The following is a 6,740-nucleotide window of genomic DNA, read 5'->3' on the forward strand; positions in this document are numbered from 1 at the left end:
GATCAGAATCAAGGATATATCTACCTTGGGAATCAACTGTAAGGTGTTGAATAAATTGACAAAGACTGGTTTGTGTATAAAGGGTGAAAGGATGAGTAAGTCACGATTGTTTGCTACTGTTCTAATCATCCATGCAATGGAGACAGGAGACAAGGAGACAAAGGTTCAAAAGTCCCTCAAAGCATCTGTAAATCCAGCTATAATTTGAAGTTCTAGAGACATTTTGCAGGAGAAAAATATAACAAGCCCTGTGAATATATCAAAAAGTTTTTTTCTATTACAAATGCATTGCATCGAATTTGTCTCTATTTCTTCCCTTCATCTCCAGCAAGGAACTGATATTTGCATAGAATCAGAATTGGTCATTCCTGTCAAATATCAGCTAGATATAAAACACCAGTATTTTTCTTTTCCCATCTTAGCTTTAACTATAATTTTACACGTCTTGGTCTCCACTGACTGATATGAAAAAAAATCTGTATATATAAAGGAATTATACTGGGAACTACCGTGGCCTTTCTCTGCAAGTGTTACCCTCCCCTCCCCCCAACCTCAGACCCATTCAGTCCCTGTTTGTAGCTATTCCAAGGTAAGCAGAAAACAAACAATAACAGAAGTGGCTCTGGCAAGTTGCAAATGAGTTTAGTGCTTAGCATTCACTACATTGATGTCTTCCCCAGGTGGAATGGGAAATGAAGAGAGAGTGATAGATTTGCTTGGTGGGTAGGGCAAGGGAAAGGACAGGGCTTGCTACAGATAAAATTTTCCTTTTAGAAATTCAGACATATTTCTGCACACTGACCACCCTGCCACACAATATGAGATGAAGGTGTAGAGATGACTAGGTGAATCTCATGAGGACAACTTGTCAATCTTAAAAGGACTAAACATGGACAGGGAGTAATTACCTTGTGTACATTACTACCCTGGCATCCCTCATTCATAAATGCTTGGGCATGTACTGCTCTTCTGCCAAGATGCCCCATCAGCATTGCAGATCTGAAGAAAAATGTGTGAGAAACAGCAGGATTAAACCTGGGACTGACTGTAAAGTCAGGGGTACAAATGAGTGAAATAGAAGAGACCATGATGAGATTCAAAATGTAGGCCAAGCCTATTCAGCTCTTGCAATCAAGTGTTTACCGTCTGCCGTGGCATCATTCTGCTCCCATCCTCTTCCCCTTCATTCTGAACAATGCAACATTTCAATCTTCTTTAAATTCAAGGACACCAAGTCCCTGAGTGCCCCTCTCACTAGCACTGAATAGGAAAACAAACCTGCCCGGCCTTAACAGCATCTTGGCTTACGTCAGTGATGCAGAACATATTGCTTCAAATGCATACTCTTCTAGGGGTGCCATCCATCCATGCTGACAAGAAATAGAGCGTTCCCTGCCTTTATCATGTCTGAGAGAGGGGAATGTGTGAAGCAAAGCTGAATGTGTGAAATGCAAATGCAAGCCGCTACATTCCAGTCATACATTTCCTACAATGTCTAGGAGCATTGCAGGGCTGTGGCTTGGGGATGCCGATCCCCCCAACAGATGGCACATCGGCCCTACCTCCATAGCAAAGATGCATTCCTGAGAAAGCCAAGAGGCAGGAGCAACATGAAGCATGTGAGGGGGGCAGAGCCATCCCTCCCATCCACAGTCTGAGTATCCGGGCTGGGGATCACAATGGAAGCTAAGGCAGCTCTATCCCAGGTGTTCTATCAAAGCAGATACAGGCTGTAAGATTAAAAAAAAAAAAATCATAAAAGAGATACTTGGAGGGTTTTAATTGGAAAAACCTTTTTTTAATATATTGTTTGGTATGTATAGTAGAATGTGGAAATTTGCATCCACGCTTGCTTTACACACAAACACTTCTGTGCATATGTACAACATAAATTTCATGTACAAGAAGAGTTTGTTACATCTAGGCAAAGCAGATACACACAAGTATAGCTGGTGGCACAACAGTTCTATTGAGATACCTTGTTTTGTGCCAATTTGGCTATTTCTCAACAATAAATAAACCGTAAGAGAGCCCTGTTCTTGCTTAATGACATGCATTGGGCATGGCATTATTGCATCTGTTTAAAACAACAAAAAAACCCAAAAAACCCAAACAATCACAACTGAACTGAGCAACTGATAAAAACTTGGAGTTTATAAAAGACCTAATTTGAACCAGCTCTATTTTCTAGATATTTCCAGTTGATTACATTATTATAATGCATTCTCTCTTTCCCAAAATAATCTGCAAACACTGTTAAGTCCTGTGTATGACTTCAGTACCATGGGCCTTTACAAATACATCATGAATCACCTGAGAAGACACTGCAGACCAGCCTGGACTCCTTGCTGGGGCCTGCTTGTGTATCCAGACAAACAGTGAGGCAACGCCAGCATCAAGAGGCAGCCATGTGGACATGGTCGGTTCTTCTGGAAGTCACTAAGGCCTCTTTGGAAAATAGGTCTTCATGCATGAACAAGCCATTCCAGGAGTGGCAGGAGCTATGCACTGAGTTCATATGTTATCTCGGGGTGCCGTGGCACTGCTTGTGCTCCAGCTAGAGCCTGTCCCAGAGCTGGAGCAGCTGCATGGCTTGTTCCCCTTCCACGTGCCCTGCTGCTGCAGGGACACTGTAAAACCTGCTGTCCCTGAGTGATGACATCGAAGATTGCCACAGAGCCTGTGGTAATTTGATATCTTTGAGGAATTTTTACTGTCAGACTTATTTGAAATTGGTTGGTATAGTTGAAAAATCCAAAAGGAGGAAAAGCTGTGAGTTAACACATCTGTAGCATGAGTATAAAGATTGAGTTTCCTTGGAAAACCCTGTAGTAGTACCACTATGATCCGTGAAGAAATTGTATGAGGATAACTTAATTATGTTAAGGTATTTGGGGATTCAACGTTTTGCTAGTGGCAACTTGAGAAATGTCAGTCATTTTTATCCAGTGGATAATATTATATTTAGTTGGTGAATGAAAAAAAAATGAATTACACTGTCAGTACTTTGAAAAATTTTTCTGTGATATGTTTAAAGTACTTAGTACATGGAGAGCCAAGAAACCTGATGCAACCTTGCAATCTATAAACAACCAGTAAGAAACAGCAGATGAAATGGCCAGTCCCAGCAGAAGCTCCAGAGCTTTCTGACAGAGCTGACTTCATTCATTTTCCCACAGACAGTTGGTGAGGTCTTTCTTACTACTTCTTACTCTGAGCTGCAAGTATGACAGTGCCTAGCAATGTGCTTGTGAGATATTTTCTGGATAGCTGCAGTTTGACCAGTCCCAAATTTCCTTTCACAGTATCATAGGCATACCAAACAAGCATAACACTATTTTTATTACTAAAACCTGCTTTCCTAATAGATGACCAAAAGAAACTCCCTAGAATTTTGCCAATCTAAAATGTGATCACATTTTTGATTTCCCAATGTTGTTAATAGTTACTCTGCCTTGGGCAGTTTGTAGCCTTTTGGATGCTGAGCTATAAAAGGAAGGCCAAGAGGCAGGACACAGCCTTAGAAGTACACTGCAAGTGGAAAACTGGGCATCAAATCAAACCTTTAAGGAAAGTTCTTTCATCTACAACATGAAATGAACAGGACAGGACACTTATCTTCCAATTTTTTACTGATTTTTATCTGGTCTGAAGTTAACCTAGGAAAGAGTTGCACTGTCTCACCTGGATTAGAGCTGTCTATCCCAAACACTTTTGTTTATAAACTACATTTGTTGTGTTTTCACAATGAAGTTTATTCCTGAAGTCCAATCAATTTGAGATCAAGGGGGGAAAAACAAATCAGCAGCATCATTAAAATTTGAATTTCCACAAGGACTATAGACTTCTATTACACCTAGAGATATTCTCCACAAATTCTGGATAAGAGCTGGAAAAGACCCACAGAGAATATTTGTGCTTCAAATATTGCAGTGACCCCCATCTGCTCTGGACTTACCAGTAGCTGTCACCTGACTCCTTTTGTAGTTATTTAACTTCAAAACTCAGAGCCTCCAAACCTCCTTAAGCTACTAAGTAACTTAAGGAAGATAGCTCCCAAAATTTCATTATAAATTTTTCGGCATGAAAATGCTGTCTTTGAGTAAAAACCTTCCACATCCTACCAGGTTGAGAAGTAAAACATGAAAAATTCCCAGAAGCCACTAGCCAGTTTTTCTGCCTGTCCTATTTTGGAAAAAACTAAAAACCATTTTGAGACAATTGTATACAGAAAACAATTTGCATGTGCCAGCCTGCTTACAGGTCTCTTCTGCTGCTCCTAAAGGCCACCAATGTCTCGGCTTGATCCAATTACTGCACTGCACAGCTTATCATACTGACCCTTTTCTTTTCCTTCTTTTCTTCAGAGCTGAGCCTCATTAAGGAGAAATATGACTTGTCCAGTCAGTGTTAAATCCAAGCTCTTGGGTTAGTTCTGTATTTGGAGGCAACCTTCAGCTGAGTGAACTTTCATTCAACACAAAAGCAGCCTCCTGGTGCTCACCCTCGTTAATGGATTTGTACCATTTACTGTAGTTGTGTTTGCCACATTGTTTTCCCCATTTTGTCACTAATAAAGATTAATTATTATATATGTGTTTCCACATACACATATTTTCATGAAATGTCTTTCAGCACTCTGGTAAAACACCAGGAAGATATTTTCCAATGGATTGAAAAGATCTTTGGGGTTTTTTTCACTTTGCTCCTCCAAAATGTCAGAAATATCAATGAAGTGATGCTTGAAGTGAAAATGTAGCAGTGTCTTATCTTTAAGCTGGAATCACTCTGAACAGACAGAGGTCCTATTCCTTTAAATTCTCCCTGCCCTTCAATTTTAACTTTGTTGTACAGCCTCTCAGACATATAATAAGAAATAACCTATAGTTTTATTTCCCTACAAAAGCATTCAAGAAAAATGAATACTCTAGCTTCTCTGGGTCAGAACGTTTCCGCTGGAACACTTCAGCATAAAGACAGAGCAATGGCTCACATACGAATTTAGCTCCTTGTTTAAGATGTAAAAGCAAGGCTTGCAGAAGCAACGCACTTGGTGAACGCCAAACCTCCAGTGAAGCCCAGCACTGCCTGCCCTGACCATGGCTCTTTGGTGCCCTTCTCCACATGGAAGGCCTTTCCCTGCTGCTGCCCAGAGCTGGATGCTCCCCGCTGGCTCTTAGTGCCAGCAACCCACTGCTGTGGCAGACCCTGGCTGTGCTCAGTGGGGCTTTTTTCACTGTCAGTGCCTTTCACAGCCATCTCATGCACCCAGCTGTCTCCTGGCTTTTTCCTGACTGTGGCCAGCCCTTGCCCACATGGCTCTGGGCTGCCCTGCCCTCTGCAGCAGGATGCTCTGCCTGGGATGGGGTAACACATCTCCAACAATGCCCTACTTCACAAAGCTATCAGTGGGGAACTGAGAGGGGGTGTCATACTGCTTTTGGTGTTACATCATGGTAAAACCAGTCTGACTCATCAACCCCAAAGTTAAATATCCTGATAATGAGGTGAAAATGTGCCAGATATGGAAAAGAATCCTTATCTAAAATGCTAAGCTGGCACAGCTGGCCTGGAGACGTATCACTTTACACAGTGAATCATTTTATACTACAGAAGTCCAGTCCCACTTTCATCTCCAGGCTCTTCTAACACACCCTTCTTGGACAGTGTGTGGAGATTCCTCCCTTGGGTGGGGATGCCCTTCAAGGTTAGTCCTCCAGGATGAGCAGAAGAGATTTGCTTACAGTCGTCAGTATGGGTGAGTGGCATCACTCAATAACTGGGGGGGGTTTGCTAGCTTTAATATAATTGCTTTAACATAGCACACTGTACTATACTATACTATACTATACTAGTAGTTTTATCTTCTATACTGTGTAGTAAATAATTCTGATTAAGATCTTTCTGTCTAACCATTTATCATCATAAGTCATTCTTTTTTATATAAATATATCTGGTTTACCATCCTTAAACCCGTGGGACAAAGTTGTGCAAGGCTTCAATCACACCTCTAATTCCTTAGACTTAAACTGTTGGCAGTGTTTGGGGCTAAGATTGGATCCAGCCATTCCCAGGCTCCTCTCTGAGAAGGAGTTTAGAAAGCAAGGGGGTCCTTTCTGCTCCTCATGGGTCAACAGGAGGGCTTCTCTAACACACTTTGGCTGAAACTCCCACTCCACCCGTGACACCCTCTGCCAGAGCAGCCAGCTCAGAGCCTGGAGCTTGGCACTCACAAAAGATGCTGTGCTGCTCCCTGACTCCTCACCACACCTTATCCAGGGATCACATTCTCTGGTAAGACACTGCCTGAGAGATGCCTTGTATTGCCAACATCAGGTACACCAGCACGCCCCTCAAGGAAGCAATGACACGGGTAATACCTTCAGCTCTGTCCATTGCCAGGATGGCTGGATGGAAGGACTTCCTGGGCAGTACACAGCCTTCCCTTGAGTCTCTGCTGAGCTGATTAAACCTATGGCATGGTCATCAGGCTGGCATTACCCCACATTCACTGCATTCGTGGAGCACAGCATCTTCCCGAAGCCAGCAGAGCCACGAAGGGTCTAAAATAATAAAATAAATACAAATACAAATTAAACTGTAAAAAATAAAAGCTCAGGATCCTGGGTTGGGCTGCTCCTCAGCACTGGGGACAGCACTGCAAGAAGGATCTGTGGAGCTCTTCAGGAGTCAGCATGTGGCTCGATAGGCTGATTAGCCTTGCAAGAGTTCCAGTGATG

The sequence above is a fragment of the Coloeus monedula genome, assembly GCF_965178545.1.
Source record: "Coloeus monedula genome assembly, chromosome: 9".
Classification (NCBI taxonomy): Eukaryota; Metazoa; Chordata; class Aves; order Passeriformes; family Corvidae; genus Coloeus; species Coloeus monedula.